The sequence below is a fragment of the Ictidomys tridecemlineatus genome, chromosome 4 (genome assembly GCF_052094955.1).
Source record: "Ictidomys tridecemlineatus isolate mIctTri1 chromosome 4, mIctTri1.hap1, whole genome shotgun sequence".
Taxonomy (NCBI): domain Eukaryota; kingdom Metazoa; phylum Chordata; class Mammalia; order Rodentia; family Sciuridae; genus Ictidomys; species Ictidomys tridecemlineatus.
The window spans coordinates 106369073-106394261 of record NC_135480.1 but is presented as its reverse complement, the minus strand read 5'-3'; the positions used below and the strand labels follow the sequence as shown (position 1 = coordinate 106394261).

Sequence of the window (25189 nt, the reverse complement as noted above, 5' to 3'; positions counted from 1 at the left end):
AGGCAAGAGAAATATGAAAATTCACCCTGACTGATTTTATGTTTTCATGTAATTCCTGAGCCTTAGTTGTACATGGGTCCTGGATTAATCAGAATTTATTTTTATCTTGCAACCTTCTGGCTGTAGCTTAGAGCGCTGTTCTTTGCCTGCTGGGTGAGGTTGCCATAGAAACTCTTTCAGGGGAAGTGGCATCTCGCTTTATGTTGTGACTGCACGAAGGACTAAAACAGACCAGCCACTCCCAGGCAAGGACAAGGTGTCCAGGGACTCAGAAAGGGCCCCATTCCCTCTATGCCAAGATTTCCTGTACCCTTCGGTGTGAATATTCCCAATACACATCAGTATGAAGACACACCCAAAAATATTTCTTGCCTCCTTAAGCCTGATCTTCGTTGTCACCTCCCTGGAGCATCACTGAGAAGGTTACATCAGGGGCTCTGGAAAAAGTACCTGTGTGCTGGAGCTGTCTTGTATGGCCCCATGACACCATTGTGTGCCTCTCTTTCCAATTCCATAGTTAGGATTGTCACATCCGTAGCTTAAAATTAGAACTATGGGGATAATTGATAAATAGGATAGGGCTTTTTAAAACCAGCTTCCTACTGAGACAATCTATTTTCCTCCAAGAAGTTAAAAAATATTTTAAAAAAAGATTTAATGTCTGATTAGGAATACTTTGTTTTCCAAATATTTCTAGTTGATAGGTATTTCTGAATTGAACCGAGGTTGAGTGGCTCAGATTTACACGTGAGATGGTAACACAGGTATCCTCTAACCTGTCCCACCCTAATGCTCATGGATCCCTGATCACATTGTATAGGTTTTAAAAAAATGTTGTCACCTTCATTAGACTGTTCTTTGAGAACAAAGATTCCTTCTTTGATGTTGCTATACCTCGAGTGCCATGTACAGTTCTCAAGAAGATGTTTGGTTCCTGAGTTTATCGATTGAAGGAAGAATGAGTGAGGGGATGAATGAATGAATGTTAGAACCAGGAGGGCTGAGATAAATCTAATAGTGATTTATTAGAAAATGACTCCCAGGGAAGTAATAGTCACGTGCCCAATTCAAAAATCAGATTAATGATAATGACAAATGGGAATTTAGCTGATATCTTTTAAAACAGAGTCATGTTGTCACCTAGTTCTAATTTGATTTATGGCTGCAGCTTCCACCTGCCTCTGAACATTATTACAGCTAGAATGGTGTTATATGAGAAGCCCTTTTTTGGGGAATTTTTCCATCTTCATCTGGGTGTCCCCACCATCCCTCATATCCCCTGTTCCTGCTCCTGTGAGGTGCAACCATAAGGGAAAGGGCATTGGGACATTTCTGATCACAGGGCATACTCTCTTCCTGCCTCCCCCTGCCCCTCTCTTTTTCCTTCTTTACTCCTTCTTCCTTGTTTCTTTTCTTTCCTGCCTCACTCTTTTTCTCTGTCCCTAGTCCTGCATATTCTTCTTCTCTTAAAAGGTAGGACCATGTTCACAAACTGTTTCTTGAGTTCCGTCTTTACAGATCCTTAATGTAAAGTTCTAATTCTCATGGAGAAGGGATGTCGCATATAAGGGAGGATGAAAACAGAAATCATATTAATAGATTTTTTTACGTCACCATTGCAGATGTCAAAGTTCCTAATATAGTGTCTTTTTAAATGTTCCTTTTCCCCGTGCTTCTCCCACTATGGACCTTGACTCCAAGCTCTTCTTTCTCTCCTCTTCCTCCTGCTCCTCCTCCTTCTAATAAAATGTTAATGTTAAAAGTATAAATCAATGTGCTGAGTGTTCAACAGAATATTGGTTCATCAAAATGATAATTTGCGGGCTGGGGATGTGGCTCAAGCAGTAGTGCGCTCGCCTGGCATGCGTGTGGTCGGGGTTCGATCCTCAGCACCACATACCAACAAAGATGTTGTGTCCGCCGAAAACTAAAAAATAAATATTAAAATTCTCTGTCTCTTCTCTCTCTCTCTCTCTCTCTCTCTCTCTCTCTCTCTCTCTCTCTCTCTCTCTCTCTCTCCTCTCTTTTTCTCTTTAAAAAAATGATAATTTGCTTCTGGTGGTTTCCACTAACATGTTTAGAGGTGGAGGGGGAGCATTTGCTGGATCAATAGCTGCATACCAGCTCCAGGTGATAGGTTGATATGCTCCAGTAAAGAAACCACATCTGAAACAGCAGCTGCAAGCGATGTCTCTAATGACAGTGATACACTATCATTTTCAAACATGTCTTCTGCACAGATCCAACCATCAAAGCAAACCTAGAGCCACTTCCAGTCATTCAAGCTAAAACCCTGAATGCAGCATCTCTGTTCAGTGTACCCATATTAATAAATTCACCCTGACATGACTATTCACAATCATATTCCTCAGGGTTTTTTTTTCAAGAAAATTTGTCAAAACTTTTTGAATTTCTAGAAAAATTGTAGTGTAGGAATAGGGGTATAACTCAATGATAGAACACCTAGGGGCTCAGCAAGTGCAAAGTCCTGGGTTCAATCCCCAGCACAAAAAAAAAAAAAATTATATAAAACAAAAAAGGAGAAAACAATAAAAATAAGAATAAATAAAAAGAACTAAATAGTGGTTGTAAGGAGCTGTGGAGTGTGGGGAATGGGGATATGATCAATATATAAACTTTCTGTTGTAAGAACAAGTTCTGAAGACCCCATATTCAGCAGGAGTGGTGATGGATGTGCTAAGTAACTTGATTGTGGTAATCATGACACAGTGCATACACTGCTGGCCTTCCATATCTGTAAGTTTTGCATCCATGAATTCAACTATGGAAAGAAAAGATAGATAGATAAATAAATAAATAAATTTGTGTCTACACTGAACATATACAGAATTTTGTTCTTCTAAATATTTTCTAAACAATATAGCATAGAAACTGCATGTATGTTAAGTATTAAAAGTAATCTAAAGATGATTAATGGTATATGGGAGGATTGTGTATGTTATATGCAAATATGACAACGTTTTATGTAAGAATTTGGTATCTGTTGGGGTCCTGGAACCAATCTCTCATAGATAACAAGGATCAACCGTACACCAAGTCATCACATTGTGCACTTTGAATATATTTAATCTTTATTTGTCAAATATTTTTTAAAGAAAATCAATTACAAAATGTTTTTTATAATTGTCAAAGTCTTGGGATTATTTTGTGTGTGTAGTAACTTCTGGATCCCAGTTGTGCCTGATCCCCACCCCTGCCCTGGGCCTGCCAGAACTTGAGTCTGTGTCGAGATCTGGACACACTGATGGTAGTCAAGGCAATTCCTGAGGAGAATCAGTGGTTCTATCCTAGATGGTTACCTATGGAGAGGCCATTGCAAGTTCTTCAGGCAAAGCAAAAAGAATTCCTTGGGGGAGGAAAAGCTATTTCTATAGCAAAGGAGATTCAGCAGAATGTTGATGCTTTGTATTCTCAGCTTCCTCTGAATCCTCACACATGGCCCAGTCTGGTCTTTAGGGCCCCACTGATTGAATTCAGAACCTTGCAGAGTCTCTCATGATAAAGTCGAGACTTTGGTGTGGAAGACTGTGTTGTAACTCAACAACTTGAAAGATTCAACTTTGGGTTAATTTTCAAAAATTTCAATGCTAAGATAAAAGTTCATGTCAGGAAAGTCTCAGAAACTTTCTGACTCTACCTGATCCTTGAGCTGGGAATTTAACCCCTAATCTCACTATTTTCCTCCTCTAAATCCTCTAGTAAACTTAGGGAAAGCTAATCAACACCGTAGGCCTTCATTTACACTTACATTTTCTATGGCAGCAGCTTTTTGAACATCCAAAGCCAGCCTGCCTTTCTTTCTTTCCTTCTTTCTTACTTTCTGCCTGGAGATAGAACCCAGTGATACCTACCCACTAAGCCACATTCCCATCTTCTTTATCTTTTGTTTTGAGACAGGATCTTGCTAAGTTGCATAAGTCCTCACTAAGTTGCTGAAGCTGGCCTCAAACTCCTGCCTTAGCCTCCCAAGTTGCTGGGATTACAGGTGACACCAACATGCTTGGCTCAGAGCCTTTCTATAAACACTTCTTACCAGGTAACTACAGATAAATAAGTAATTATTTTGCCATTACATGCCCTTGACTACCAGGTATCCTAGTTACCTATGGCAAATACTCACTGATTATTTAAAACTTAGCCAGATTGCCATCCTTCAAGATCAGTACCTCTAGAACGTCATGCAGCATCAATAGGGTATCAGTCACAGTACAGTCAGAGAAACAGCACAACCGTATTATGGATATGAGAGGTCTACTAGAAGAATTAGACTTTGTCAAATGTTAGACTTTATTGTAGGAATAAGATACAAAATTGTAAGGTGATGAGGAAGTGAAGGTATGGAAGGGAGAATTGGAGAAGCAGGAAAAACAAAAGTCCTGAAGAAGTCTGTCCAGAACCCTGGCACAGGTGGACAAGACAAGGCCTGTAGGGAATTCTGAGAAAAACTAATCATGTCCACCTGATACAGTAGGAACACAAAAGGGAGAAGAATGGAGTAGTCCATGGGAGACTGTGGCCTCTCTGTTAGCCGCAGTTTAGTGGCTGCACAGCTAAGCCTGGAGCTGCTGTGGATAATCAGGGCCAAGAGCCTGGAAGACAAACAGAATGCAGAGGAGGGGCAAGCAAGAACCAGCTGGGGATCTGTGAGACTCCCATCACTCTATCTGACAACACAACTGTGATGAACTTCTGAGTGTAATGGCTGCTCCTTCTCTTTGGCCTTCCAAATCTTATACAAATTCTTTTGGATAACTCTATACTGAAACCATCCAGGGTAGGGAATTCTGGGAAATACAGTTCTCAGATTGACCAAGTTGATGCAAGTACAATTTAACACCAGCCTCTAGGAGTGGGCAGTAGTTAGAACCAAGGGACATTTACTGCAAACCTGGGGATGAATGTGGAAATACACAAAGAACCATTTGACCTGCTGCGAGACAAAGAAAAACATGTGATGACAATGGCGTTACGGTCAGCTATTGTCAGTGGTTCTGAGAAGTATGTAACACTGGGAGTTGGAAAAGAACATCATCACTTTACTCCTTTCTTATTTGACAGACTCTTCAACTAGGGGTGTCTGTACTCTGTATTTTAAGTATCTATTAATGAAAAAGCAAGAAAATGGAAAGTTAGCATTTAGCTAAATCCCCAAAGAATCTACTCTCAACAGTTATATTTGCTAAACATCATCAGTCTTTGTTGTCTATAAAATTCCATGGTTGTTTTTACTGTAAAAACATATAGTATCAAGAAATTTTTTTTATATAACTGATTATTGTCCTTCTTTTCTGAGTTGATTTCAGCAGAACTTTATAGAATTACAGAATCAAACAGATGATTTAAGTTATTTGTCATTGACCTTCCATACCTCATTCAATAATTTTACTTAAGGTATGAGAGTTCTTCATTGCTATTTCCTAATAATATATGCATGCAGGGTGATTTTAACAGACATAGGGAATGATAAGAAGGAACCTTGAAATTTACAAAGCACTTTCAAATATGTCTTCATATTTATTTAAGTTTTAAGCCATCCAATGAAGTAAGCAAGACAAATGTCATAATTGCCTTGCTCATAGATGCAGAAACATAGTCTCTGGGCTTATAAATAACTTAATATTCCCAGAGCTCTTTCACTTCATCACACATGATGTAACAACACGCACGCAGCTGATTACAGCTGCTGGGTCAGATGCCTCCTGTTTCCCGGGAGTGAAGATGGTTTGCTCTACTTCATCCATACATCATCACCTAGCGATCTGTAGGATCAACACATATACATTTTGAAATACTGCTGAAAAGAATGTGCTTTGCTAAAAGGAAGAATCGGGTTTGAAAAATGACACCGTCACTTACTAGCTTTGTGGTTATGGAAAAGTTATTTAATCTTCTGAGCTTTATGTTGCTTCCAATTTTAAAATTTGAGTCATTTTTGCAAGGTTGCAAGGTAGCAGAGAATGCATTGTGAGAGGCACATCATTAGAATGCCTGGCACAACGTCAGCATCCAACAAGTGCTTGACAAATTCCACGTATCATCTGCAAATCCTATTTATTCTTCAAGGCTGAGGACAGTCCTACACAAAGCCTTCCCATCCTCTCTCATGTTTTCCAGTTTTATTCTACCCAGGGTACCTCAGAGCCCTATTTAATTGTTTTCAAAATGCCTTATATTCCAGTATTTTTCATTCATTCTACAAATATATAGTGGATGCAAATTATTTTTTTAGACACTGTAGTAAACTCTAGATCTAAGATAGTGAAGAAAACAGACGTGTCTCTGCTCTCAAGGAGCTTATAGTCATGTAGGAAGCAGACCATGTATCACTAAACACAGCTGCACACAGCCAACAGTGGTAAGTGCCATGAATGCAGAGACCAGGACGCAGTGTGGAACCCTGGGTCTTGCTTGGGTGGGGAGAGGTAGTCTCTTTGGAGTGACATTTAACCATAGATATGGAAGATCAGAAAAAGCCACTTCTGGAAAGAAGAAAAAAATAGCAACTCCTAGAGAGAGAACAGCAGGTTTGAACACCCAGAAAGAGAATAAAAACACTTGAAAAGCCAACGTGGCTGAAGCCTAATGAGCAAAAGGGGTGTACTGTAAATAGAGGTTGGGGAGAAAGTCATGACCACACCACACGGGGACTTCCACAAAGGTTGTGCTCCTCAGAAGCAAATCCTGAGACAGTTTGTGCACCTGCAGTTTATTTAGGTGAGTGTGATAGGGGAGAAAAGTAAGTCAACATAGGGTGTGTTGAACAGGCTATCACTCGGGGCACCTGTGTCTCAATCCCATGACAGCTCTGGGTTGCTGTACAGATAGAACATGCAAGGAGGCCAGGAAACTGGGCTTCTCATTAACCAATCCCTATGCTCCTCAGGGTGTTGATTCTCTGGTGCTTCCGGCTTGTTCTCTGTAGGATTCACACTCATAGCCAGAAAAACAGCCCAAGAGCAGAAGTTATAGATACATGCAATAAATCAGCCTTCAGCATGTCTAGGTAAACACTAAGATGATGGGATGGAGAATAAAGGAAGCCTTTTTGAACACACTACTCCAATTAAAATGGGGAAGCACTGAAGGATTTTAATATTAGTATGATATAATTTAGATTATTAGCTTTATTTACCCAGGTATATCATAATCTTTGAGAACAAAGAACATTCTTTACCTTTCTTTAGTGCTAGCCAGGGCAATGACCTGATGCCGTTTATATAATGAATACTAAATAAATACATCTGAGTGAAAATCTATGATGAAAAACCTATGACGGATGCAAACTGGATCATGAAAGATCAAGTTTAAAATTTTACATAGGAAGATGTTTGGCATTACTTTCCAATAATTCTATTAAGTGGCCTGATGGTGCATGGATCACCTTGATATCCAGGGAATTAACTATGATCTGCACCATTAATGGGAATACTTAGAAGAAATTCATCTGTCAGAAGAAGCTCCTTGCTGGGCACAGTAGCACATCCCTGTAATTCAGCTATTCCAGAGGCTGAGACAGGAGGATGGTAAGTTTAAGGCCAGCCTCAGAATCTTAGTGAGGCCCTGTCTCAAAATAAAAAATAAACAGGGCTAAGGATGTAGCTCAGTGGTAAAATGAACCTAGGTTTGATCCCTGGTACAACACATACAAAGAAAAAAAGAAAAGGAAAGGAAAGGGAAAGTTTTATCCCTGAGAGGAGCAGAGACAAGCTATGATTGAAAGCAATGACCGTGGAGTCCCCTCCAGATCAGACAGGGCCTGGGCTTTGACCATTAGCAATAATGGGACCCAGAGCAAATTCCTCAACACTGTTAGCCATCAGTGTCTCATCTGTAAAATGTGCATAATCATAATGACCTTGGTTATTATTTGAATATGAGGTATCCCCCAGAAGTCACATGTGAAACAATTTAGGAATGTTCAGAGGTGAAGCTATTAGATTATGAGAACTGTAACCTAATCAGTGGATTAATCCATTTGATGGATTAATCATTTGAATGGATTAATGTGTGATAACTATGGGCAGGTAGGATGTGGCTAAGGAAAATAGGGATCTGAGGGCGTGCCCTTGGGGATTATATTGTCCCTGGATCCTTCCACTCTGGCCCTCTCTACTTGCTGACCACCATGTCCTGAGCTGCACTCCTCCGCCATGCTCTTCCACCAGGATGCTCTGCCTCACCTTGAGCCTAGAGCAATGTAGTCAGCTGACCACGAACTGAATCCTCTAAAATTGTGAGCTCAAAATAAACATTTTCTTCTCTAAGTTGTTCTCATCAGGAGGTGACAAAACGTTAACACGACGTCTACCTCACAAGGTTAGTGAAATGGTTAAAAAAATTAATACTCACTGCCCAGAATGTAATTCAAATTTGGTAAATGTCATTATCATGATTCATATTTTGACTTTACTTGATTTTCTGGAATACAAGTAACGATTTACTCTTAGGTGTAGGGCAGGCACACAATCAGGAGGATCCTCTCATCTGCCTGTACTTTTTTCTTCAAGCATGTACTTTTGGGGGGAGGGGTGGATCTCTTCCAGTGGATTCTTCAGAAACACTTTCCCCGGAAATTGGTTGCTATGCATATTTGTAAAGAGTAGCCTGCAGGCAACCACTGCAGGGCACCCACGTCCCCCCCACCAGCGGCCATGCTCTTGTCCCTATTGCTGAAATCCATCCACCCAGTGGAGAGTTCAGACTCGGGTATGCTGGACCTCCATAATGTAACTTTGTAGGCTGCAAAACACCTGGCCAGCCGAGACTGGACTGAACTAGGCCACACTTTAGTTCTAGCTTTCCTCCATTGTGTTTCTTTCCTAATTTCATTGAGATATATTCTCTTTGAAGATTTTCTGTTAAACGTAGTAAAGGGTTAAAAAAAAAAAGCAAGAAAATAAAGCTTTTAAAAACTGCTTAGGATATTGATTTCATTCACCTAAGACATGTTTAGCTTAATTTTCAAAATGATCTTAGAATCAAATGTTTTTGTACTGTATCTGACCTAAACTCTGTTACAGTTTATCATCCTTTCTTCTTGTTTTATTTGCAAAAACAAAACTTTGAAGGTCCCTATTCTCACTCAGCCACTTGAGGGTAGCTTTCTATCCACCTTTGCCCCTCCACTGCCTGGATCCTGGAAAGAGTCATGTCCTCGTCTTGGCTGACAAGATTAGCTATGCCCAGATGAAGGACAAAGTGACATCATGACTGGGGTCTACTGGAGGGTCCAAACTCAGAGCTAGACAAAAACCAACGAGCAGCAGGAGCCTGTCAGGTGAGGAGCTGCCAATTGTCTGCTAAGGAGCTGGGTTCTTGTCACCGCACTTACAAATTCAGCCTGCCAGAGTGCTTCCAATCAGCGGCTCTGGTTCCACAGCTCAGTGGAGTCTTCCAGTCTCAATCATCCCTGTCTCATTGGGAACAGATACATTCATGCAAATTGAGAGCAGGGAGAGCCTTTTTTTTTTTTTTTTTTTTTGACAGAGAGAGAGAAAGAGAGAGAATCTAAATAAAGCTCTCCAACTTGGCAGCTGCTAGAATGCTCATCTTACCTCACTTGATTAGAATGAGTGTCAGGCTGCCCAGACAGGAACTTCTAGGAAACCTGCGGATGTGCCACCACTAGGGTCAGGTCAACTGAGGGGTTTCAAGTTAATTGAGGCAGGGAGTTAAAAAGTGGAAGTTGAGACTTGCCAGGCACGCATCATAGAACAAAAGTAATAGATTACATCACATGGAACAAATTTCTAACTGTTAAGTTACTCTCTTGGGGTCGTGGAGTGGAGAAGAAAGGAAGGGAGAGACAGAGAAAGAGAGGAAGAAAGGAGGGAGGGAAGGAAGGGAGAGAAAGAGAAAAGACAAGACCTAAAACCACTCCAGAAAAATACTCTCTATCCTTGACTTAGTGTCCTTAAGGAATTTCTTCCTTTGCCAAATTCAAGTTTTTTCTACTGCTATTTAACATCATCTCATGTTTATTTTGTCTGCAAGAGGTTTCCTGGTACAAATAGAGGTGGTATAAGATAGTGCGGTAAACCATTCTGCTACTGGAGTCAGACAAATTTGAGTTTGAATCCCAGATTCCCAATTTATTAGCTGTGTGATTTGCTGACCTTACTTTGCCACTCTGTGCTCCACTTTCCTCAAAAGTAAAATGTGCATAGTAATTAATAATTTTAATAATGGCTTCCATCATTATTTAATATTATTAATGGTAATTATTACAGTAATATGTTTATATGAATATGCTATTAAATATTAACAATAATGCACACCTGTTAGGATTGTTTGGGAGGATTAAATGAGATAATATATGTAATGTTTCACAATTCAGAGGTCAATACATATGTTATAAATATAAATAAAAAAACATTTTCATGGCATTTGCAATGTAAAAACAGAATTTTTAACCCCAGGATGTGAAGTAGACTCTTTAGTCATCTTTCTTTTTCAAGCCATCTTTGTTATCTGTATGGCTTAGGTGTTCGTTTTGTTACTTTCTGATTATAGAAAAGAGGATTTAAAGGAATGTAAGGTTTTCTGCCAACTTAGTTCAAAAACTCAAAATCATCCTTTTTTGGGCCAGTCGCAAGGAAGTGCTGGAGTCCTCTTAGGTGGGGTCACTTGGGTCCCGAAGGTGTCACGTCCAGAGCAGTGCCCCCTAGTGGTGGGCTGTGATGCAGCAGTTTCCTAGTTTCCACATCAGCTAGTCACTCAAGGGCCAAGGGCAGTCTCTTCCTTCCTGCATGAAAACAAGAGGAATCTCTCTTCTCTCTGAAAGCTGATTCCACCTCAGAGCCTTCTAGGCCCTTTGGGACGGATAATAACCCATACTTATTTATTTGGGTTCTATTTATGCGTAATAAATGGCGATTACAGAGGAATTATGATATTATCCAAACTCAGTTTTGCTCTTTTATGTACAAAGTTTCCCCATTTTTTGCTTTTGGTCCTTTTGCTTCTATTAACAGAGCTTTTTCTTATCCCCTGCCCTGGCTCTAAACAACACTGAACCCTTGGTAATCCCACCCCCCAAGTAGGTTGTTTCCTTCAGCGCCCCAAGAAGGGAAGCATTCATCAACCGTGCTCCTGGCTGAAGGCTGAATTGGGACCATGCTTGTGTGCTTCCTTTTTGGTGTTCAGGTTAGTCACTTCCTCGTTTTTCTTTTTTGCATCCTTCCGGAGTTTCTCTACCAACTCCCTGTCATCACCCGCCTTGGCAGCTTCTCCGCCAGCTATTCTCTCTTCTCGTCCCCACCATCAGCATTGGGTACACCAGCTATACTTGCTGATGATGATATTCTGGACTCATATGTTCTTTTTCTTTTGATTCCAGAGACCTATAAAATGTCTATCAACTTTTGATCTAGTTCAGCAGAACAAATAGTGAGTTCTTAAACTCTTGACTTACCTAGATGTGAGACCGAATGTCTCTATTTTATCTCTTTGAAAGTTACAACTTTGTTTTGCTTTTTTTTTTTTTTTCCCTCTTGCACTGGGGATTGAACCCAGGGGCAGTTCACCCCTTAGCTAAATCCCCAGTCCTATTTATTTTTAAGACATTTCTCTAGGTAACTTGCTATCCTTCTGCCTCAGCCTCCTGAGTCTCAGGGATTACAGGCCCAGGTGCTTTATTGCTTTTTTGTTTGGTTTGGTGCTGAGGATTGAACCCATGGCCTTGTGCATGCAAGGCAAGCACTCTACCAACTGAGCTATATCCCCAGCCCCCTTTATAGCTTTAAAAAAAAAATCAATCTATGTATCTATCTATCTTCTACATAGAAGCTTTACTCCCTTTCTCCTACACCTTACCTTGTGCAATTCTTTATCCACATCCTTTATAATAAGTCAGTAAATGTAAAAATAATTAATAAATTAATAAAATGAAATACATTTCTGGCAGCAATATTTACTTGTGGAAAAACTAGTTGAATTTGAACAGAAGTGTATAAGTCTAAGAATCACATTACAAATTCTGATCTCTTCCAGTGCCAGACATCAGCAACTCACCTCTGTCACTTAGAAAGAGTCCACAGTAGCCAGGTTGGTGGCACACATCTGTAATCCCAGTGACTCTAGAGGTTGAGGCAGGAAGATCACAAGTTCAAAGACAGTGTTACCAATTTAGCAAGGCCCTAAACAATTCAAAATAAAATTTAAAAAGAAAATAAATTTTTAAAAAATATTTATTTTTTTAGTTGTAGTTGGACACAATATCTTTATTTTATTTATTTATTTTTAATGTGGTGCTGAGGATCAAACCCAAGGCCTCGCACTTGCTAGGTAAGCGTTCTACCGTTGAGCCACAACCCAAGCCCAAATAAAAATTTTTAAATAAAATTAAAAATTAAAAAAAATAAAAGTGTCTGGGGATGTGGGTTGGTGACAAAGTGCCCCTGGGTTCGATCCCCAGTACCAAAAAGAAAAAAAAAAAAAAAGCCCCACAATACAGACTTGCTTATCCCTCAGTGTGGCTCCACATGCAGATGCCAGTCCCCCAGATATCCTCTCTAACCATCCTCCCCTGCCCTTCCTCCCTTCCCAACTGCTTGCAACCCTTAAAATTTCTTCTTATTTTTACTGCCACTGGCTCTGAGTTCTCCCTTCATCTCATGTCTGTTGGACTTGACATTTGATTAGCCATTTCACATACTCACCACCCCCCCAGGATGCCTTGACACCTTGAACTTCTGTTCCACCATGCCAGTCCCTAGGCTTCAGGAATGGTTTCCAATTGTTACAAAGAAAACTTGATGTCATTTGGACTGGATCCATCCCAAATCTATTCTTTGTTGAGCATACTGATACTCATATCTACTTTCATTCAACTGACCTATCATTCCACTTCCCACCTCTCTTCCGTTCTCTTAACCCTGCCTCGCTCCCCACTCATAGCAGACGATTTTACTTCCCCTTTCACGGAGATATTTTTCTCTCTGATCTGAGTTGATTCTCCTCCTACTTCAACATCTCGGGATACCCTTCCTCTTCCTTCTCATCCTCCCCTCAATAAATCTAAGACGAATCCCTCACCAGTGCTTTTGACCCAAGCCCTCCTTCCTCCTGGTACTGTGCTCCTCCAACAGTTATCTTCTCTTCCATCTTCCACCTTTCCTTCTTGGTTGACTTCTCAGCTTTTGCCTATATGACCTTACCTAAGAAACCTCATACTTGTCCTAAAGACTCATCATTTCCATATCCCTTCTTCATTCCCACTATCAGATGAAAACAATTATATTCACTAGTTTTGTGACAACACTTCTTTTTAAATCATCATCATCATCATCGTCGTCATCATTATTATTATTATAGCTTTATAGTGATACATAGTAGTTGGATTCATCCTGACAAACACATATGTGCATGGAAATCTATTTCAATTCATGATCCCCCACGTTTCCCTCCCCCTTTTCCCTCCCCTCTCCCATTCTCCTTCCTCTACTCTACTAGACTCCTTTTCACTCACCTATTAATTTACATATGATTGGTTCTTCATGTTACCTACCCTTTCCATCCCCTTTCCTTTATTTTACTCCACCTGCTGCACATGAGGGAAAATATTCAACCTTTGAGTTTCTGAGTTTGGCTAATTTCACTTAGCTTAATATTCTCCACTTCCATCCACTTACAGGCAAGGGCCATTATTTACTTCTTTTTCTGGCTGAGTAGAACTCCATTGTATATATGTACCACAATTTTTTAATTCCTGCATCTATTGATGAGCAGCTAGGTTGATTCCATAATTTAGCTATTGTGAATCATGCTGCTATAAACATTGAAATGGCTGTATTGCTGTAATATGCCAATTTCAGACCTTTGGGGAAAATACTGAGAAGTGTGAAAGCTGAATCATGTGATGGTTTTATGGCTAGTCTTTTGAAGAATCTCCATACTGCTTCCCAGAGTGGTTGTACTAGTCTGTAATCCCACGAGCAATGTACACATTGCTTTCCCCATAACCTCACTAGCATTTATTGTCATTTGTATTCTCGATCATTGCCATTCTTACTAGAGATGAAATCTCAACATATATTTTTAAAATAATTTTTTAGTTGTCAATGGACCTTTATTTATTTATAAATGGTGTTGAGAATCAAACCCAGTGCCTCACACAAGCTATGCAAGCCCTCTGCCACTGAACCACAACCCCAGCCCTCAATGTAGTTTTGTTGTGCATTTCCCTAATTGCTAGAAACGTTGAAATTTTTTTCATATATTTGTCAGTCATTTGCGTTTCTTCAGATTTCTGTTTAATTCTTTTGACGTATATTGTTTGGGTAATTTGTTGTTTGGTGTTAAGTTTTTTTTTTATTTTTTTGTATATCCTGGACATTAATCCCTTATCGGAGGAGTAACTGGCCAAGATTTTCTCCCATTCTGTAGGCTCTCTTTTCATACTTTTAATAGTTTCCTTTGCTGTGCAGAAGCTTTTTAGTTTGATGGCATTCCACTTATTGATTATTGGTTTTGTGTCTTGTGTTTGGGGGTCTTAAGGTAGTGGGTATCAGCACTTACGTAATGGTCTGTTGGCCTGTGTTTTCTTCTATCAGTTGTCAAGTTTCTGGTCTAATTTCTAAATCTTTGGTCTATTTAGATTTGTGTCCTGTGCAGAGTGAGAAATAGGATGTAAATTCATTTTTCTACATATAGCTATCCAGTTTTTCCAGCACCATTTGTTAAAGAGGCTATTTTTTCTCCAAGGTATTTTTTTTCTTTTCTTTTTTTTGGGGGGTGGGGGGAGGGGCGGGGGGTACTGAAGATTGAACTCAGAGGCCCTCAACCACTGAGCCACATCCCCAGCCTGAATTTCTGTATTTTATTTAGAGACAGGGTCTCACTGAGTTGCTAAGTGCCTTGCTGAGTTGCTGAGGCTGACTTTGAAATCTCGATACTCCTGCCTCAGCCTCCAGAGCAGCTGGGATTCCATGTGTATGCCACTGCACCCAGCTAAGGTATATTTTTGGCACCTTTGTCAAATATCAAATATCTGCCATATAGGTAGGTATGTGGGTTTGTCTCTGTGACATGAGTTCATAACTTCTTCCATTAGGTATTTCTCCCTCTCACTCCTCCTTTACTAAAACTCCTCCTAAGATCATCAGTGAGGTTCTAATTACCAGATCTCCCAGCCAACTTTTCTCCCAATCACCTCTGCTGTACTGCTTCCCACTGACACGGAACAGCACCTCCCTTTGCTCCCTCTCTTACTGGCTCCACTTCTTCCTCTACTCTCCTAAATTTAGATATGCTCAGATGTCCTATGTCTTTAGATTCTCTCATAAACATCCATTTCCATGACTTCAATGATCACTAAATAAATTTCAACACCTAAAACCTAAAACATACCAAACATGATCTGAGAACCATCATTTTTTTTTCTCCCTCAATCACCACTCCTGCTCTTCTCTCTGTAACTTACAAATATGTCTGGCATACATTTCCATGACTAGAGATTTCTTCCTGTGCCCACATCTTGTCCAGTCGCCAGTTCCATTGAATTGTAGCTTCACATTTGCTCTAGAGTCAAATGTCTTCCACTCTTCCGGCCCTATACCAGTCCCTCCTGCCCTCTCATAATGGCTATTACAATCATTTTCCTACATTTTCCCCATCCCATGCTTCCTATTCTGCCAGATTGTTTTCTTAAACACATTTTATATCACCTCACTCACAGTTATCCCCAGTTATCTATCAAACTAAATCCAGATTTCTTTAAATAGGCATTATTTTGCCTTTCCACTATTATCCAACATTATTTACCTACATCTTTGCAGTCCTCAGATAAAATATATCATTCACTTCCCCCATCGCATGCCTGAAATTCCTAAGCCTCTTGGCTTCTGTTGATGCTGTTTTCCTGAAAAGAATGCCATGATTTTGAGTCCTTTCCTGTGGAAACTCTATCTTTACTCACAACCTGTTTTAAATGTACCTTCTTTGTGTACCTTTTTACTGTTTGGGATGCAACCTACATGTTCTTCTATCCAGTGGATCTTATTTTTAATCTGCTCTGTATCATAACCATTTTGTGAAAGTACCAGCTTCTCACCACCAATGTCTTTTCCCTGTTGTAGACTGTGTCTTTTTTTTTTTTCTATTTATTTGGACTTTTATTTTTATTTTATTTTATTTTTTTTTATTGTTGGTCGTTCAAAACATTACACAGTTCTTAATACATCATCTTTCACAGTTTGATTCAAGTGGGTTATGAACTCCCAACTTTACCCCGTATACAGATTGCTAGACTGTGTCTTAAATACTATTTTTCCATGTATTTTTTCTAAGGTCTGCAGATTCAGAGATGCATGAAAAATTGCCCTAATTACCCTGAGAAAATAAAAACCTGCTGGCACAGAGGAAAACTGCATTTATGTTTCTCATGCTCATTGTCTTATGTAGGTTTCTTATTCACTCAGAAGGTGAGTGAGTTCCTGTTGCCACTGTGTAAGTGATGGGAACACTGAGGAAGTGGGGCCATCTTTACCACTATGGCAAGGGGGAGAATATTCTCAAGTTCCCCATGTAGGAATTTGGAGTGAAAATTCTTGCTCCAGGAGGGAGATCACAAACAAGCCATGAAGTCAGACCCCCAGAGTATCCAGTGACATGGCTGCTTGACAAGAACAGAAGTGTGTGCTATGGTAGCTGTGGGAGGCATCACCATGGATGGAGTGAGGGCAGGGAAGAACAGGTCTGAGGCAGGATGGAGGAACGAGGCGGCTGCTCCACTCTGTCAGGTGTTTCAACCTGACCTCATCCAGCATTCTGGGATACAATGTCCAGTACGATGTCTTTGCCAAATGTCACCGTGTTCTTTTGCAAGTATAAAATGCAATAACTCTTAAAAATGATGCTATCGTTTCAGAAGGTCTGTGATAGAGGCCTTTCCCTTTTATCTGTAGGTTTCAGAGTTATTGTTTTGGGCCCTTCTTGGCCTCAAAGCAACTGAGGAAGTCCGGGTCCATGAGAATGGTGAGTTTTCATTTCTCTTGAAATAAAAAAATGGAAAACCAAGAATGGTGATTCTGTCACATACAAGTGGAGTGACCAAGTTATTCGGCTTTTCTTGAATTTAGTTCCCTGGGGGGGAAAAATAAAGATGGCAATAATGTCAATTCTTTATTTATGAGAAAGTGGGGACAAAATCATGTGTATTAAATGTATGCTATGGGACAAATAGAGACATGTTTAATTCATTTAATTCTGATAAATAACCATGAAGTAGAGAGTATTATTATTCTCATTTCATGTCAGAAGAAACTGAGGCTCAGAGGAATGAAATAATTTGCCCAAGGTCAGAGAGATTGCAAGCAGAGTCACCCCCAAAACACCTTCTTTTCCAGTATTCCATTCAGCCACTTCAAATCACAACCTTCCTTGAAAACAACAGCTTCATTCAGTGAAATGTACCCCAAATTAGGAACCACAAGAATGCCAACTACATCTGCAAGGGGATTCTCAGAGCACCCATTAACCTCCTGTCTTCCCTTTCTTCTCTTTAGGAAATTCCACTCCTTTTTTTTCCCCCAAGTTGTCTTCAAATATTACCTCTTTCAAAACTTTCCCAGCAGTCCTCTCCTCCCAGCTTCAAGTCTATGATCCCACCTTTCCCGTCACCTATGTATAATTGTCCTTACCCCACCATTTCAGTAGTTAGGAAAAACAAAGCCAGCGATTAGCACAGTACTTGGCATAGAGTGGGAACTCAGTAAAGTTTTCTGAATGAACAAGTGAAATGTAACAGTACACAGATCATGTAATATCTCAGCTATCAGTTTTGCCATCTTCAAAATAGAAGACTAGTCCCTAGTTTTCCACAGGTATGTTATAAAAATTCAGTGAAATGATCTGTAGTGTGTCTTAAAAATAAAACTATTATGAAAAAGAGATCAACAAAGAAAAAGAAGAAGAAATGAATTAAATATGTATTAGATGTTCTCATGTCTGTTTTCTTGAATACATACTTTTCCATCATACTAGAAGTTTTTTTTGAGTAAAGGAGCTATTTCTATTTTTTCCTCAGACAAAAATATACATGTTTGCATACACAGCACGTACCTGAGAACTTCAAATTATACAAATCATTAACTTCCTGACTGAAATGGAAATATCTGGAACCATCTTTTCCAGATATTTGGAAATATCATTTGATGGTGAAGATCTTATTATAAGAAATTGAGTCTTTAGGATTTCAGAGGCAAAGAGCTCTAGGTTTGAGTCATGGTTCTGCCACATGCACTTGAATACCCAACTCATTTAACTTCTCTTGTATTTATTTCTCCTCTTTCTACCTCCCCAATATGAACACAATAATTATGCCTACTTCTTAAAATAGTTATGAGAATTTTTAAAAGAGTTAATCTAATAAATTACATACCATTGTTCTGGGGCCAAAGTATGCCCTCAAAAATTGATATGATGATGAGTGTACTGATGTTGCTAATGAAAATAATAAAATGGAGATAATAATAAATCGTGAAAAGCTGATCATTTCACATCATGATGAAGTTAACAGCTAAGCATATCTCTGTAAGGATTAAAGAAATTATCTGAATAGGTATCTAATACTTCTTAGTTTATATGGCTTAACAAAATTTAAGTCACAGTCATGCACTTTATCTCTGTTGTATTCCCAACAACTTAAGAATCTGACAATTATTAAGAGAAAATTGGAGCTAGGCATGGTGCACACCTTTAGTCCTGGTGACTCAGAAGGCTGAAGCAGGAGGATCTCAAGTTTGAGGCCAGTCTGAGCAACTTAGTAAGACCCTGTCTCACAGTAAAAAATAAAAAAGACTTGGGACTCAGCTCTATGGTAAAGCACCCCAGAGTCCAATTCTCAGTACCAGAGAAAGAGAATATGAATTGGTTCAGGGAAAGTTGGTGGAAAAGTCAAGACTGTCTCAGAGTAGCAGACGGCCTAAGACATGGTCTCCTGCCTATCACCTGGACTCTTTCTGTAGTTTCTTTTCCTCCTTCTTCAGTGTTTTTGATGAGCATTGAGTTAATCATCACTCAAATATTGTCCCTTTCCCAAACAACAACAAGATTTAGATCAGTAGCAAAGATAATATTGACACTTAGTTCTCTGAGACACTTTTCATTCCTCCTGCCCTAATGATTGTAGTCATATTCATGCCAGAAATGCATTTAAAAATTCTGCTATGCTACTGCTCAATTCACAATAGCTAAACTATGGAACCAGCCTAGGTGTCCTTAACAGATGAATGGATAAAGAAAATATTTTATATATATATATACACACACACACACACACACACACACACACAATGGAATATTACTCATAAAGAGAAATGAAATTATGACATTTGCCAGTAAATGGATGGAACTGGAGACTATCATGCTAAGTGAAACAAGCCAATCCCCCAAATCCAAAGGCGGAATGGAATGTTCTCTCTGATATGTGAATGCTAACACATAATAAGGGTGTGGGTGGCAAGAAAAAACAGAAGTACTTTGGATTAAACAAAGAAGATTGAAGGGAAGGCAAGAGGAGTGGGAATAGGAAAGATAGTAGAATGAATTGGACATGACTTTCCTATGTTCGTCTATGAATACACAGCCAATGTAAGTCCACATCATGTACAACTGGAAGAACGGGACGTTGTATCCATGTGTGCATAATACGTCAAAATGCATTCTACTATCATGTATAAAAAGAACAAATAAAAAAGATTTTTTAAAAATTATGCTACTATTAGCAATACTTGAAATATAACTTTGCTGGTGGGAAACTTAAAGTACTTAATCACCAATTATACTTTCTTTATTCACATGTTTGGCTTATCAAAACCAAACACCGACAGCATTCTCCCTGAGACATAAGCATGGGCTTCCTAGAGATTTGTCAAGATCAGGGTGACACTGACTTCTTCACTGAACGGTTGTTAAGGGGGCATGGCCCTCTTGGGTGTCAGGAAACCTGTGATTTCCTAATCATTCAAATGAAATTCAATACATTGGTCCTCAAGCCTGTTTTGGTGCCAATACCATGCTGTTTTTAATACTACAGCTCTTGTATTATTTGAGGTCAGGTATTATGGTGCCTACTGTTTCAGTCTTCTCACTATAGATTGCTTTGGCTATTCTCTCTTATTTTTCCAAATGAATTTCAGAAAAACTGATTTTTCTAGTTCTGTGAAGAATGTCATTGAAATTTTGATGGGGATTGAGTTGACTCTATAGCACTTTTGGTAGTATGGCCATTTGACAATAATAGTCTGCCTATCCAAGAACATGGGAGATCTTTCTATCTTCTAAGGTCTTCTTTGATTTCTTTCTTTAGTGTTCTATAGGTTTCATTGTAGAGAGCATTCACCTCTTATGTTAGATTATTTCACATGTATTTTTTTATGAACTATTGTGAATGAGATGGTTTTCCTATTTTTTTTTTCCAGCAGACTCATCACTGGAGGATTTATGAGTGTTGATGTTGTATCCTGCTATTTTGCTGAATTCATTTATGAGGTCTAGAAATCTTCTGGTGGAGTGTTTTGGGTCTTCAAACTAAGGATTATGTTGTCAGCAAACAGAGATAATTTGAGCTCTTCTTTTTCTATTTGTATCTTTTTAATTTCCTTCTCTTGCCTGATTGCTCTGACTAAACCACTGGCATAGAATAGAAGAAACAGAGACAAATCCATATAAATACAGTTATGTGACACTAGACAAAGGTGCCAAAACCCCATGTTGGAGAAAAGATAGCCTTTTTAACAAATGGTGCTGGGAAAACTGAAAATCCTTACATAGTAGAATGAAACTTAACTCTATCTCTCACCCTACACAAAACTCAACTCAAAGTGGACCAAAGACCTAGGATTTAAACACAGAAACCCTGCTACTTCTAGAAGAAAATATAGAATTAATAAGTGAGATGGCATCAAATTAAAAAGTTCCTGCACAGCAAAGGAACAATTAAGAGCATGAAGAGAGAGACTACAGAATAAAAGATAGGGCATTAATCTCCAAGATATATAAAGCACTAAAAAACTTAATACACACCAAAAAAAAAAAAACCCACAAAAACAAAACAACCAATGAATACACAGGCAAAGAACTAAACAAATTCTTGTCAAAAGAAGAAATATAAATGGTCAACAAATATATGAAAAAAAATTAGGGAAATGCAAATCAAAACTATGTCAATATTTCATCTCACTCCAGTCAGAATACAAATTATCAAGAATGTAAATAATGATAAATGTTGGCAAGGATGTGGAGGAAAAGGTACACTCATACACTGTTGGTGGGACTGCAGATAATACAACGACTCTGACAAATAGTATGGAGATTCCTCAGAATACTAGAAACGAAACCACTATTTGACTCAGCTATCCCACTCTTCAGTATATTTCCAAAAGATTTTAAACCAGCATAATATAATGAGGCAGCCACATCAATGTTTATAGCAACATAATTCCCAATAGCCAAGCCATGAAACCAACCAGGGGCTCTTCAACAGATGAGTGGATAAAGAGAATGTAATATATATATATATATATATATATATATATATATATATATATATATATATACACACACACACACACACACACACACACACAATAGAGTATTACTCAGCCATAAAAGAATGAAATTATGGCATTTGCCGGTAAATGGATGGAACTGGAGACTGTTACACTAAGGGAAATAAGAGAATCCAAAAAAAGTCAAAGGCCGAATGTTTTCTCTGATAATGGGGAAGCCAATCCAAAATAGGGGGAGAGGTACAAAAAAAGTGAGAGGGAATTTCATCAAAATAGAGGAAAGATTAGTAAAGTAGATGAAGGGAATTGAGGAGGAGGAAGAAGGGGGATGGCAAAGAACAGTGGAATGAATCTGACCAAATTTTTGTATGTACATGGCATGGATAATGACATGGATGTGGCATGGTAGGTCCTCACATCAGGTGTATCTAGAGGACCCTAAATTAAAAAATAAAAATAAGAAAAATACACTGTAACTGAAAAGGGATCAATGGAGTTGAGGGAGCAGGATAGAGGAGAGGGGCTGGGAAGTGCTGGGGACTGAACTGTGTTCCATGCTTTGGGAATTGTCAGGGTTATATAACTTTAAAAAAATATATAACTTTAAAAAATTGTATATAACTATAAAGGAATATATAACTTAAAAATTTTATATAAAAATTGTATATGAGAAGAAGATTATCACTAAGCAGGGAAGAGAGGTGGGAGGGAATGGGAGGGAGAAGGGGAATTGCATGGAAGATGGAAGGAGACCCTCATCGTTATAAAAAATATATATATGATGGTGTGAGGGGGAAGGAAAAAAAGAGAGAGAAATGTGTCACAGTAGATTGGGTAGAGAGAGGTGATGGGAGGGGAGGGAAAGGAGAGGGGGATAAGGAGGGCAGCAGAATACAACAGACACTAGTATTGCTGTATGTATCAACATGGCTGTATAACCAATGTGATCCTGCAATCTTTACATGTGGAAAAATGAGAATTCATACTCCATTGAATCAAATGTATGATATGTCAAAATCATTGTATTGTCTCGAGCAACTAATAAAAAATAAAAATTTTTTAAAAATTGTATATAACTATAAAGAATTTTTTAAAAAGAAATTCAATATATTTCAACAAACATTTTGGGAGAGGTCCCATATTACTCATCAGCTTCTTACCATGTGAAAATCCAGGAAGGGATTACATAGTCTAATCATAATGTCACTGTTTCCTGTCCTAATCCCAAACTTCCCTTGGCTGGTGACAATGCCACACAGCTGGCTGGAAGGATGGGGGAATCACTGGGGTGGGGGGAGCTGATATCGTTCAATCCTGTATGTGCTCACTGGCCACAGTTTAAAGTAAACATGTTTCTTCTGTCTCCTTGTCCCATTGGAGTGTGCAGTATTTAGGAAAATCTACTTCGAATAGAAAAAGCAGGTCATTTGACTTGCCGAGGTTGGGCTCTGATTTCTGCATCCTGACTCTTATTTCAGGTGTGCATTGATCCTGAAATGCTTCTCAATATTCTTCTATGTTTCAAGAAAGAACTTCCAGTGATTTGGGCCATTTCCCTATCCCCATGTTTTCCTGGGCCTCCCTAAGGGCCTCCCTACTCAAGGGATAATATGGCTTCTTGCTTTACCAAGGCCAATATGTGTGCATCTTAATGTCCCCTTTTTTACTCATAATATCACTGGCACTACTGCTGCCTCTCATTCCTCCCCAGTAACTGCAGAGAAATGAGTTTCTTCCCTTGGGAAGCTAACCTCTCTCTGCCTATCTCAGATGCCACTGTTCCTTTTATCAGTCATTTTTGTGGCCTCCATCTCAAAATCTCTGAACCCCTCAGGCTCTGTACCACCCTCTTCCTTCGTCTCGCCTCTGAGCATTAATAGCTGGAATCTCCTCGAAGGAGGAGAATGTCCCTCAAGTCTTGAGGCTCCTTCTCCCTGGCCACTGTAGTACTGCATCTTGCTGGACCTTCTCCTATTTCTCTGATGATTCTTTTTCTGTTCCTTATATTGATTCTGGCTTCAGCTCTTCACTCCTTGGATACTACTCTTACTCCCACATCCATTCATAGAAGATCACTAGATTAGAAAAAGAGGAATGAAGGGAAGGGAGGAAGGATAGGATTAGGAAAGACTGTAGAATGAATCAGACACAACTTTCTTCTGTTCATGTATCAATACATGACCAGTGAAACTCCACATCATCTACAACCACAAGAATGGGATCCTAAATAGAATCAGTTATATTCCATGTATGTATAATATGTGAAAATATATTCTACCATCTGTATATCTAAAAAAATTAAGAAATTAATAAAGCTAATCTAAGCCTGCTGTGATTAGTGTATGGCACCTGATAGAATTATTGGACTGAAAATATCTCAGTCACCCTATTTCAATCTCGATGAGACTTTTTCAATAAAAACATAGAATATCAAGATGATTGAAATTAAATCACAATTCTTTCTAAATTTCTAACCCTAGATTTCCCCCTTTAAATATCCCTGTTTGTTTGGATAAAAATAGTTTGAAACATAATGAAAAAGATTAATTCCTCCTTGAAATGACTTGAACTGTTTTACTAAAAATCTGTTTCCATGTAAAAGTAAAGCATTGATCCTACTTCTTTCCTATGTTTTATTATTCCTCTAAGTTTTCAAAATGTATCATACTGTACTTATTTAAGTAAGAAGATATGTTTGGGTATTTATTTATGATTGAGCAACCTACTAAAGAACTTTAATTAGTAGCTCATTGTTAAGCTAAACTGAAGCCTTAGGAGCATGTCAAAGGACTCTTAGTTTTTGTTTTTGCTATTCATTGTTTTAAAAACCTGATGTGGAGACCAAGTGATTGTCAAAGAGACAAAAATTAAGCTAAAGAAGATAGAGATATTGGGTAACTGAATCAGAATTCAATAAATGTGATACTTCCTTGCAACTAATAAATTTTTTTAATTGGTCACTTTAATGCTATAAAGATGTCAAAGGGAAACCTATGCTAGGGACTACTTATGTTCCTTGCAAGTATAAAGAGATAGAACAATTTACTTTTTAGTGTATAAGGAATGGACAGATCATTCCCAGGCATTCTGCAAAATAGGCAGGTCACCTTAGGGGAAAACTTTACCAGTTCAAAAATTTACTTCACATTAGCAGTGAAGAATCAGTCATCACCCTGAATCTTTATTTTTTTTACTTATAAGGTTAAAGCAAACAACTAATCAATGTTAACAGCAGTAAATGCAAAGTTTCATTAAAATTTTTTCTAAAATACCCTGCACAAGTTCAAACTAACTCTACACCAGGTTGAGGAAAGATGCTTTGGGATTTTAACTGAACATAAGATCATTATAATGTAAATGCAATTCAAATGTATTTAATACATACACTCTCTAAAGCAAAACTGGTCATAATTCCACTGGATCTGTCCTATGAGACCACATAGGAAACATCAGTCATTTGGCCAATCATGTGATCAACTAAAAACCTCCTGAGAAAGTGACCAGGGTGGCTAAAGGTTGGAAACCATAAGAATTAGGGCTTTCACTTAAAGAAACTAAGGAAACAGCCCAATCCCCAAAACAGACAGACAAACAAACAACAACAACAACAACAAAAAACACTTATGCTGTTGCAGTGGTTGTGGGGGTGGGTAGTACGG

The 25189-nt window shown here is 38.7% G+C and overlaps 1 protein-coding gene, 1 long non-coding RNA gene and 1 other non-coding gene across 3 annotated transcripts in view; all 3 read right to left on the bottom strand.

Annotated features, from left to right (window-relative positions):
* Nucleotides 1–10184: 10184 nt before the first annotated feature.
* On the bottom strand, nt 10185–13389 carry LOC144377214 (uncharacterized). Its single transcript, XR_013437963.1, has 2 exons — nt 12034–13389; nt 10185–10765 (listed from the first exon to the last, which is right to left on the bottom strand). It is a non-coding gene; the product is annotated as an uncharacterized LOC144377214 (long non-coding RNA).
* An 850-nt stretch (nt 13390–14239) lies between these two features.
* The window catches only part of Gramd1b (GRAM domain containing 1B), a 273207-nt gene continuing 262257 nt past the window's right edge, over nt 14240–25189 (bottom strand). The window contains exon 23 of the mRNA XM_078047200.1: nt 14240–17103. The gene's annotated coding sequence lies outside the window, so the exon portion shown is untranslated. The remainder of the gene's footprint in view (nt 17104–25189) is intronic.
* LOC120890158 (U12 minor spliceosomal RNA) lies at nt 24595–24741 on the bottom strand. Its single transcript, XR_005734406.1, has one exon. It is a non-coding gene; the product is annotated as a U12 minor spliceosomal RNA (small nuclear RNA).